The 12,463-nt window shown below is 42.0% G+C and overlaps 1 protein-coding gene across 1 annotated transcript in view; it reads right to left on the bottom strand.

The window, feature by feature from the left end:
* The window catches only part of me2 (malic enzyme 2, NAD(+)-dependent, mitochondrial), a 91,606-nt gene extending 80,446 nt beyond the window's left edge, over positions 1-11,160 (bottom strand). The window contains exon 1 of the mRNA XM_070867497.1: positions 10,937-11,160. The gene's annotated coding sequence lies outside the window, so the exon portion shown is untranslated. The remainder of the gene's footprint in view (positions 1-10,936) is intronic.
* Between the last annotated feature and the right edge of the window lie 1,303 nt (positions 11,161-12,463).

Genomic DNA, 12,463 nt, shown 5'->3' with positions numbered 1-12,463 from the left:
GAGGTGATGCTGCTGCCGGCAACTTCATTTTCACCAGGGAGGGGCAGAACAAAGTGCAGAGCTTATGCATTCATTGCATAAGACACACTATCCACATACCCCAAATAACATACTTGGTTAACCTATGCAAAGTCAATTGAATTAATACTTTGAGATAGCATTATTACTTTTAGGGATCATTTCTAGGATTTGTAATTCGATAAATGTGTTCTAAAATGGCTCCAGCAATTTCCAAGAACTCTTCCACAATGGACTTGCGACCAGAATAGTTTTTTGTTGAATTTTAGACCCAAAAAAGTGCTGAAGCGTTTGCAAAAAAAGATGTGTCTTGGAATAAAAATGACTTTGATGTAACAACAGAGGCAGCAGGCAAATGAGCTAACTACAAGTTAAAAGTTTTGCATTTGGTGCCTGGCTGCTGCATTTAGGATGCAAAAACATGCTGTTGACCATCTCAATCTTACAGATTTTCACCCTCTCCAAAAAAAAAATTTCAAATCATATCCCTGAAAAATATTCAAGTTCTTTGAGCAGCCATTCTTGATTCCCGACCCACCTCAAAAGTTAAATTTATAAAAATTTAAATTCTATAAAAAAGATAATCTTATTCATTCAATCTTCCAGTACGTTTAACATATACACTAGCCTTTCCTGTGTCTCTGGGAATGGAACAGAAGAAAGGTCAATTCCTTGTAGATCTTGATTTTGAGCTGGGCGTTGGGTTACAATTGATTTTCAACTCTCCAGACAACTTACAAGCTTAATGCCCCTCACTGATTGATTTCATGCACAATTTCTGCAGATGGAATTGTATGTTTCCTCAGCTTTTGCTCATGTATAGTACCGTAAACAAAGAAAAACAAAAAAGGTAGGAAGGAGAAAGGGAAACCCAAAAGAGGAATGCAAGCCATGAAGAGCTAAGCAAAAGGCAGTTCCCATTTGCCTGGCCACCAGCTCCCCCCCACCCCCCACTCACCCATTTTATTTTTGTCCTTTAAATTTCAATTTGTAAGCAACCCCACAGGAACTTTACTAGATTTAACATTGAATTCTTTCCGCTCAACCTCAAGACATTAGTGTTTCCTTTAAACAGGATTCAGCCAGGCAAGAGTTGTTTTTGGAGAATTTTCACATCCCAAAAAAGTACTATATCGTCAATGAATTCCCTTTACAGGTACTGAAGGCGTCAGCATTGTTCCGTTTATGTCATGCGAATACATTATTTTGCACCAAAATTGAAATTTAGAATAGAAATTAAGTGTAGGGGGTAGATAGATACTTAATTTTGAATCTTTGACTCAACTCATTTACTAAATTTTAAAAAAGCAAAAAAATGCTTGCACACAAGGTCATACTCAGAACCCACATTACATTCGAGTCACGAGCGGATAAAACTGGAACCAGAACAGAAAGCAGAACAGATAGAAATGTTTGAGGAATGCTAAAGATCATGCTTAATTGCTTTGAACAGCACTAACTGCAAATAAGGATAAAAGCAACAAGGCCATAAAATGCCCTGAAGTTTAAATCCATTTGTTTGAATTGCTCACTTTTTCCCTTCTGGTTAAACTGTGTGCCTTACAGATCAGCAGTAGTACTTGTGTCAACAAAGAAAAAAATAGGTAAGTTAAGCAACACTTGTATAACTCTGAATGGGGACAAGATTTTTTTTTTAAGTTCTATTTATCCATCACTATGAGGCCCTTCCTAGTTATTGTTGTGCTCACATCTATGCTATGTTAATATGCAAATAAAATAAATGAGAGGAGGCAGTTCTTCAGCTACTATAAAGTAATATCCACATCAGTCCTCCAGTACTGAGCATTATGTTTTACAAAGTTAAACCACAAATGTTTTTAAAGTGTTTTACAATGCAAAACCATTTGGGAGGTTTCAATGAGCCAAATGCATAGCACAGGCTTGATGGCCGCCTTCTGTGCTATAATCATTCTATGATTCTAAAGCTGCAAAACCCCTCCGATTATTGCACAAAAAGTCACAACTTAACATTTATATTACCAACCCTACAATCTGTTAGTCTTCTTAACCTTCAAGCTGAAGCCTTCTAAATTTATAGAAACTGGTGATAGCTCTCAAATGACCTCAAATTTAGGTCAGACCTAAATTTCCTACATTACAACAGTGAATACACTTCAAAAGTATTTAACTGATTATAAAGCGTTTTGGGACATCCAACAGAAGGGCTTCCGCTGGTCAGGATGTTAAACGGGTTGGTGACGCAAAGGAAAAATAGTTGCAGGGAGAGTGCGGGAAGAGTTCCAGCCTACAATAGAATCCTGGAACAAAGGAGTGGGAAAAATGAACCGCATGGCAGGCTTATCCTTTGCCAAAGCCCCACACTAGGGGCCCAAGTTTCGGCCTGAGTTGCTCCTGTTTTTTTGGAGCAACTGGTTTAGAATGGAGTATCTTCGAAATTGCAATTCTCAGCATTTAGTATGCTCCAGTTCTAGTCAGTTCGTACAGTTTCACTTTGGAACAGAATTTTTTTTCCCCAAAAGGGAGCATGTCCGGCCACTTACGTCTGTTTTGAAAGTTTAGGCAGTGAAAACTTACTCCAAACTAACTTAGAATGGAGTAAGTGAAGATTTTTGTACGCTCAGAAAAACCTTGCGTACACTTTACAAATCAGGCGTAGATTACAAATTAGGCGTAGGGAACCGGGGGGGGGGGGGGTGAAGGGAAGTAATTAAATTCTACAATCATTCAATTTATAAAAATAAAGATCCAACCTGAATAAAAATTTATAAACAAAGCAAAGCAAAGATTAAATATTCCATGTTCCTACCCATGTGAAGCAGCAGCAGCCTTCGAGCTGCAGTGCTTCAGGCAGGCCTTCCTTCCATCAGTGTCTGGACGGCAGCCGAAGAAACAGCAAGCAGCTTTCGAGCTGCGAAGGGGACTGAGGCCATTTGGCCAGGAGACAGGGGAGGCGTCAGGCCACAGTGGACGGCAGTAGAATCCGGCAGCAGCAGGCTCCGAGCTGCGAAGAGTTAGGCTGCTCGGCCAGGGGTCCATGAGACAAATCTTCACTTTTCCTCTAGTTCCTTTAAAAATGGCCGAGTGCCAATGTTTATGTGCCACCGCTCCAACGCGCATGCGCAGGGTTGCTGGCATGATGTTGCCTTATTTAAATTAGCCCCGCCCCCCCACTACTTGTAGAATCGGCGTGAGTCTCTTGCTCCGCCCCCCGCTGTTCTGTGCGTGCCGTGCCGTGCCAAGCTGCTGAAGACCTACAGGGAGCCGGAGAATATGCAAGTATTTTTTCGCCGCACTTTCGAGCGTGAAAAACGGGCGTCCAGGTCGGGGTTGCGCAGTTCTAGGCGCGGCCCGAAACTTGGGTCCAATAGGCTAAATTGAGTAGGTAGTGACAGATAAACCAGGTATGCATCACTGGACTTGTATATTCATAGCTCCTTCCACCATACTAAAAATAAGATGCCTGTTGTATAGTTGATAAAAATAAATCAAGACTTGGACAGTTGCTAGAAGGGATTCCTTGGAGGCCATTTACGAGAACATAGTCATGTCCAGAATTTGTGCCTACCACGGTTGGGTCGCAGAGAGACAAGCAGATGCTGCTTCTGAAGCTCAGCACTTCCAACAGGCGGAACCAGTACTCAACAACAACTTGTCCCAGGGAGCTTCAGCAAACAAAATTTGACACCGAGCCACACAAGGAGATATTAGGACAGAAGCTTGGTCAAAGAGGTAGGTTTTAAGGAGCGTCTTAAAAGGAGGAGACAAAGAAGTCGAGAGGATTAGGGAGGGGATTCCACAGCTTAGGGCCTAGGCAGCTGAAGGCACGGCCGTCAATGGTGGAGTGATTAAAATCAGGGATGTGCAAGAGGGCAGAATTGGAGAAGTGCAGAGATGAAGGACGGATTTGAAAACAAGAATGAGAATTTTAAAAATCAAGGCGTTGGTGGACTGGGGGCCAAAACATGTCAGAGCACAGGGTGATAGGTCAATGGGACCTAGTGCAAGTTAGGATATAGGCAGCAAAGTTTTGGATGAACTCAAGTTTATGGAGGGTGGAAGATAGGAGGCTGGCCAGGAGAGCACTGAAATAGTCAAGTCTAGAGGCAACAAAGGCATGGATGAGGGATTCAGCAGCAGATAAACTGAGGCAGGGATGGAGGCAGGCGATGTTAGAGGTGGAAGTAGACGTTCTTGGTGTTGGAGCAGCTATTATGTTAGAAGCTCAGCTTGGGGTCAAATAGGACACCAAGGTTGCAATGGGTCTGGTTCAGCCTCAGACAGTGGCCAGGGAAAGGGATGGAGTCGGTGTTTGGGGTGGGGACTGAAGACAATGGCTTTGGTCTCCCCAATATTTAGTTGAAGGAAATTGCTGCTCATTCAGTACTGGAAAGAGTATGACAATTCAGCTAATGTAACACCTCTGTTTAAAAAAGGGGGTAGACAAAAGACAGGTAACTATAGGTCGGATGGTTTAACATCTGTAGTGGGGAAAATGCTTGAAGCTATCATTAGGGAAGAAATAGGACATCGAGATAGGAATAGTGCAATCAAGCAGACGCAACATGGATTCATGAAGGGGAAATCATGTTTAACTAATTTACTGGAATTCTTTGAGGATATAACGAGCATCGTGGATAGAGGTGTACCGATGGATATGGTGTATTTGGATTTCCAAAAGGCATTCGATAAGGTGCCACACAAAAGGTTACTGCAGAAGATAAAGGTACACGGAGTCAGAGGAAATGTATTAGCATGGATCGAGAATTGGCTGGCTAACAGAAAGCAGAGAGTCGGGATAAATGGGTCCTTTTCAGGTTGGAAATCAGTGGTTAGTGGTGTGCCACAGGGATCGGTGCTGGGACCACAACGGTTTACAATATACATAGATGACCTGGAAGAGGGGACAGAGTGTAGTGTAACAAAATTTGCAGATGACACAAAGATTAGTGGGAAAGCAGGTTGTGTAGAGGACACAGAGAGGCTGCAAAGATTTAGATAGGTTAAGCGAATGGGCTAAGGTTTGGCAGATGGAATACAATGTCGGAAAATGTGAGGTTATCCACCTTGGAAAAAACAGTAAAAGGGAATATTATTTGAATGGGAAGAAATTACAACATGCTGCAGTGCAGAGGGACCTGGGGGTCCTTGTGCATGAAACTCTTTTAGGAGTCAACAAACAACATTAAACAGTGCCCCCCGATCTGGGGGAAAACACCAACATTTACAAGGCCCTTTTTTATATTTTTTGGGGGGGTTTTTTTGGGTCCTTGTGCATGAATCCCAAAATGTTAGTTTGCAGGTGCAGCAGGTAATCAGGAAGGCGAATGGAATGTTGGCCTTCATTGCGAGAGGGATGGAATACAAAAGCAGGGAGGTCCTGCTGCAACTGTACAGGGTATTGGTGAGGCGGCACCTGGAGTACTGCGTGCAGTTTTGGTCACCTTACTTAAGGATATACTAGCTTTGGAGGGAGTACAGAGACGATTCACTAGGCTGATTCCGGAGATGAGGGGATTACCTTATGATAGATTGAGTAGACTGGGTCTTTACTCGTTGGAGTTCAAAAGGATGAGGGGTGATCTTTATAGAAACATTTAAAATAATGAAAGGGATAGACAAGATAGAGGCAGAGAGGTTGTTTCCACTGGTCGGGGAGACTAGAACTAGGGGGCACAGCCTCAAAATACGGGGGAGCCAATTTAAAACCGAGTTGAGAAGGAATTTCTTCTCCCAGAGGGTTGTGAATCTGTGGAATTCTCTGCCCAAAGAAGCAGTTGAGGCTAGCTCATTGAATGTATTCAAATCACAGATCGATAGATTTTTAACCAACAAGGGAATTAAGGGTTATGGGGAGCGGGTGGGTAAGTGGAGCTGAGTCCACGGCCAGGTCAGCCATGATCTTGTTGAATGGCGGGGTAGGCTCGAGGGGCTAGATGGCCTACTCCTATTCCTAATTCTTATGTTCTTATCACTGCCAAAACAAGTGAATATAGGCCTTGAGGGAATGTTGTCAAAATTTGCAGATGATACAAAAATAAGATGTATAGTTAATTATTTAGAAGACCAAATGAAGTTACAAAGTGATATTGCTAAGATGGGGGGATAGGTTAAAAAAGTGGCATATGGAATTCAATGTTAGATAACGTGAGGTGATGCAGTCTGCTAAAAAAACAGTAATTACAGTCAATGCATGTATGCTTTGTGCTGTGGAATAGTAAAGGGATTTGGGGGTATAGGGTCACAAAACATTAACGGCAGCATCTCAGGTTGATACGGCTCTGGTAAAAGCTAATGAAATTCTAGGTTTTACCACAAGGTATAGAATATAAAAACCAATGAGGAGCCCACGTAAAACCTCAAGACCTGTAGCACTGTATGCATTATTGAGCTCTGCACTGCAAGAAGGACATCAAGGCTTTGGATAGGGTACAATATAGATTTGTTAGGATGCCAAGAGGAAATACAACTACAGTTACAAATAAAGACTTGGAAAAATTGGATCTTTTCTCATTAGATTTTAGAGTGAGATGATGGAAGTGTTTAAAATTATGAAAAGATTAGCCTTGGCATAGTTTCTGGTAGTTGTATGGTCCAAAAAAAGGTCATAGAGACAAGATTAAATGCAAGAGATTTAGAACAGAGAACAGGAGAAACGACTAATTTCAGAGTCATAACTGAGTAAGTGATTGACGCAGAAATTATGTCAACATTCAAGATAGGATAGGTGAATGAAGAAGAGAGGTTTAAAGCAATATAGGAACAGGTTGGGTAAACATAATTAAAATTATTTAACTGCTGACGGTAAAAGCTGACATGGACTGGTTGGGCTAAATGGCATGTTTCCATATTACATTTCATACATATTTCTATGAAAAATAATTGATGTACATATATGGCAAACATTCCATCCAGGGAATGGAATTACACTCCACGTGTGCCAAAGTCAAGTGTTGAGAGACAGATTCTGAGCGAGAAGCTCGCACTTGGCTTTTATGCATGTCACATTGGGGTCACATTGGGATCAGACACTCATGCCAGACAGGCACTTTTATGCCAATGCAATCCCTTCACCTATGCTTTGTGTACATGGCCTCACTTTACACCTTTCAAATGTACATCACCTCTTTAGTCTGGAGCACACAGCTTCCCTTTACATCTTATGAAGTGAAAATTTATTACTCTATCAATCATTTTAAATGCAGCAATATCAAACTCGTGACTTCCACTTTTTCTTTCTTTAGAAGATTTACATTTGCCATCTTAAAGAATTCTCCAAGCAGATACAACCCCAACAAGTTTAAACTGTCAGTTGTGGAGCTAGTTTAGATTTCGAACATTAAATTAGACTAACAAAAATTCGCATCATGTACTAACTGTCAGTAACAGAACATCTCTTGCTATTTCTTCAAAACTATTTTATTTTAAATACGTAATACCGCAGTGTCAATTTGTCAGTGATCATTGCATCCAATATTGAGGCAAATTACTAACCGACATTGATTTTAAATTAGGATATTAGTTCCAGCTTTTCTAACTCCAACTTTGTTATTGAAACAAGAAATTACAACATTAAAGTATATTCCAAAATCTGCACTGCACACAACTGGCAGATATTAAAGAGAATAGTATAGGTAGGTTCTCTTAATCTGTCCCAGCAGATTGGAAAACTGAAAATGTAACCCTACTTAAAAAAGGAGGCAGACAAAAAGCAGGAAACTATAGACCAGTTAGCCTAATATCTGTGGTTGGGAAAATGTTGGAGTCCATTATTAAAGAAGCAGTAGCAGGACATTTGGAAAAGCAAAATTCGGGTCAGGCAGAGTCAGCATGGATTTATGAAGGGGAAGTCATGTTTGACACATTTGCTGGAATTCTTTGAGGATATAATGAACAGGGTGGATAAAGAGGAACCAGTGGATGTGGTGTATTTGGACTTCCAGAAGGCATTTGACAAGGTGCCACATAAAAGGTTACTGCACAAGATAAAAGTTCACAGGGTTGGGGGTAATATATTAGCATGGATGGAGGATTGGCTAACTAACAGAAAGTCGGGATAAATGGTTTATTCTCTGGTTGGCCACCAGTAACTAGTGGGGTGCCGCAGGGATCAGTACTGGGACCCCAACTATTTACAATCTATATTAATGACTTGGAAGAAGGGACTGCGTGTAACATAGCCAAGTTTGCTGACGATACAAAGATGGGAGGAAAAGCAATGCGTGAGGACACAAAAAATCTGCAAAAGGACATAGACAGGCTAAGTGAGTGGGCAAAAATTTGGCAGATGGAGTATAATGTTGGAAAGTGTGAGGTCATACACTTTGGCAGAAAAAAAAATCAAAGAACACATTATTATTTAAATGGAGAAAGATTGCAAAGTGCCACAGTACAGCAGGACCTGGGGGTGCTTGTGTATGAAACACAAAAGGTTAGTATGCAGGTACAGTAAGTGATCAGGAAGGTCAATGGTATCTTGGCCTTTATTGCAAAGGGGGATAAGTATAAAAAAGAGGGAAGTCTTACTACAGCTATACAAGGTATTGGTGAGGCCACACCTGGAATACTGCGTGCAGTTTTGGTTTCCATATTTACAAAAGGATATACTTGCTTTGGAGGCAGTTCAAAGAAGGTTCATTAGGTTGATTCTGGGGATGAGGGGGTTGATTAATGAGGAAAGATTGAGTAGGTTGGGCCTCTACTCATTGGAGTTCAGGTGAGAGGTGATCTTATCAAGAAGTATAAGATTATGAGGGGGCTTGACAAGATGGATGCAGAGAGGATGTTTCCACTGATGGGGGAAAACTCGAACTCGAGGGCATGATCTTAGAATAAGGGGCCGCCCATTTAAAACAGAGATGAGGAGGAATTTCTTCTGAGGGTTGTAAATCTGTGGAACTCGCTGCCTCAGAGAGCTGTGGGAGCTGGGACATTAAATAAATTTAAGACAGAAATAGAGTGTTTCTTGAGCGATAAGGGGACAAGGGGTTATGGGGAGTGGGCAGGGAAGTGGAGCTGAGTCCATGATCAGATCAGCCGTGATCTTATTGAATGGCGGAGCAGGCTCGAGGGGCCGTATGGCCTATTCCTGTTCCTATTTCTTATGTTCTTAAGGGAATGTCCAGATCTACCAAAATAATGTTTACTGTGAGCTGTCTGCAAGTTGTTTTTCATTGATCTGATCCATCACTCCCATATATTTTACTATCTCTGCCTTCTTACACCTTTTCTCTTCTGAAGTATGTTGACCAAAAAACAGCATGCCAAAACTCCAGATGTAACACTGTCTAATGTAAATTCTTATATCATACTTCATTGGTGCTTGAATAGCTTCAGCTTCAATTGACCTACCCATAAAGCCAGATTTCTCATTTGCAGCCCACCCGATCTGTGACAGACCCAAGCATTAATTTCAATAATGTAAAGCAATTAAACCATGTTGCCTTAAAAAGACACGCGTAAACATTTTAGAAAAGTAATTAGTCTGGTGCCATCAAAAAAGGAGCACCACCACTTAAAGAAGCTAAAGTTTCATAAATGCAGCCCAACTAAAGCCTTTTAAATGGAATTATTTCTTGCCTTGCATTTCCCAGTAATTGAGTCCATTTTTACAGCTACTTTACAAAAAAAAACACAAAATAGTTTTCTGGTGCTACATAGCTTGATAGAGTAGGACTTATAGTTGTCAGGCTAAGATGGCTGCCAAGGAAGCATTTGTGAGGACTCCAACTTATAAAAAAATTAAAAGACAGTTCATCCAAGATTTGGATAACAAATCACAACGTATTAACTGTGGCATAACCCCATTTAATATATTATCTTATCATTTTAACAGGCGAGATCATTTACAATATTTACAGGAACCTTACCTGGTTTCATTTAAAACAGGTGTTGGGGACCAAAGACACAGGTGGGCAACCAATCTCACAACTGTATAATGTAGAGACTGCAGTGCAGCTTTGGTTTTGCATCAGCACAGACACAGCCGTATCACGACCCACTAGAGATCTATGCAGGATGTCATAAGTTTGTTTTAAGTGAAGTTTGTTTTAACTGTCGTATAACTCCAGCTACAAAATTAGCATACGCTTCCATATATTCAGAGATCCTCTCAATGTCCTGCACTCCCTCATATTCTTCATATAAATTAATTCCATAATTCTAACTGGTCTTGTATAATCTCATTGATGTCTATCTGGCCACTAACCAATATTAGAAGTATTACATTTATTGAACAGCTTCAGAAAAACAGTTCCACATATCTACTTACGGTGATCCGCCACTGGGATGGACATTGCAAACCCTATTCCAGCTATCGCAGCACTCATGTCGCCTTATGCAACATTAAAATGCAAATGATTAAAACCAAATGCCATGGGGACCGAGATTAGTGACTCCATGTTGGGTTTCTTTTTAAATAGCATGCAGTTTGGAGCATTTCTTGAAAAGACGTTCTATAAAATGAGTGGTCCTCCAGAAAGTTAAACTGATAAAGAATTACTCAATTATCCGAAAACCTTCTGGGCTCAGATAAATGCTTCAGTATGCAACAGCACAGTCCCTCAATCAACATCACAAAAACAGATTTAACTGGTCATTGTCACATCGCTGTTTGTGGGAACTTGCTGAGCGCAGTGCCGGCGACATCACAACAGTGACACTTCAAAAACAGTACTTCATTGGCTGGAAAGCGCTTTGTCGTGAAAGGCGCTTTATAAATGCGACTCTTTCTGTCAACAGAATAAGGACCAGCGCTGTAAACAGCATCCTCCAAACAGCCCACCAAAGCCGTATCTCTCTGGCCGACCGGCTGCGCATCTTCTCATTTCAGCCTCCCAACACTCGGCGATGCCATGTCTGTAAATCAAAAAACCGTACTGCACTCGCTAGAAGTTTGTTTTATTTAAAAAATGCCCAGGGGGCGGGCAGAATAACTTACCGCGACGCCAGCCTCTGCCGAACTCACTCACTCACTCACGCCCAATCTTGACCTTCAGCCCGTCCTGAGCCACGCCAGAAAGCTCGAGCACCAGATTCCACGCCTCAACCGTCGCCGTCGCCGTTACCTCAGGTCGTAACCCGCAGCCGCTCGCATCCCAGATGACGCGCGCAAGATGCCGAGTGCGAGCGACCAATGGAGCGAATGAACAGCTTTCGCCTTGGGCGGGGCGGGGCCTTGTGATTGGCAACCGAGCCGCTCCAATAGGAACTCGAGAAAGCAAGAGCGCGCGAGGGTGGGCACGTTGCTGCTAATTTAAGTTGGAATCAGTGGCAGGAAGGCTTCAGTGGGAGGGAGAGTTATTGTTTCCTTCCTCTTTAGATAAGGGTAGTCTGCGAAAGAAGGCAAACTCGGTTAAATAATGATTGAAGTTCACATGGATTGTTTGCTGGAACCTGTTTTTTTTTAAACTTGCACTAATAATCCCAACACAAACTTTTAAAACTTTAAAGTGCTGTTCTTTCTATTTGATTTTGTTGTTGTTGAAAAAGCAGCAATTGTCCTGCCAACCTGCAAAGGCTGGTGGAGGGTCTCCTGTGTCAGTTGTGCCTCAGTGGGTAGCACACTCGCCTCTGAGTCAGAAGGTTGTGGGTTCCAGTCCCACTCCAGAGACTTGAACACATAAATCCAGGCTGACACTCAAGTGCAGTAATGAGGGAGGTGCCGTCTTTCGGAAGAGATATTAAACCGAGGCCCCGTCTGTCCTCGCAGGTGGGCGTAAAAGATTATGGCTCTTTCGAAGAAGAGCAGGAGAGTTATTCATGGTGTCCTAGCCAATATTTATCCCTAAACCAACATAACAAAAACAGATTATCTGGTCATTATCACTACTGTTTGTAGGAGCTTGCTGTGCACAAATTGGCTGCCACATTTCCCACATTACAACAGTGACGACACTCCAAAAGTACTTAATTGGCTGTAAAGCGCTTTGAGATGTCTAGTGGTCACGAAAGGCACGATATAAATGTAAGTCTTTTCCTTGGCAAGCCGCTGCAGTGAGAGCAAGAGGATAACTCAAGAAAAGATGGGGCCTATTAGAGACCATGAGGATAATTTGTGTGGAGGCGGGAGACGTGGGTATGGTTCTTAATGAATACTTTGCGTCTGTTTTCACAAAAGAGGGGCGATGCAGACACTGCTATCGGGGAGAGAGGAGGTATTAAGGGGTTTAGCAGCTTTGAAAGTGGATAAGTCCCCAGGTCCGGATGAAAAGTATCAGGCTGTTAAGCAAAGCAAAAGAGGAAATAGCAGAGGCTCTGACCATTTTCCAATCATCTCTGGCTTCAGGTGTGGTGCTAGAGGACTAGAGGATGACTAATGTGGTACATTTGTTTAAGAACATATGGAGAGAAAGCAGGAAAGGGGTACTGAGGTGAATGATCAGCCATGATCTTATTGAATGGTGGTGTAGGCTCGAAGGGCCGAATGGCCTACTCCTGCATCTATTTTCTGTTTCCATGTTTCTAA

The sequence above is a fragment of the Pristiophorus japonicus genome, chromosome 2 (assembly GCF_044704955.1).
Source record: "Pristiophorus japonicus isolate sPriJap1 chromosome 2, sPriJap1.hap1, whole genome shotgun sequence".
NCBI lineage: Eukaryota > Metazoa > Chordata > Chondrichthyes > Pristiophoridae > Pristiophorus > Pristiophorus japonicus.
This window is presented reverse-complemented; position numbering and strand designations above follow the sequence as displayed.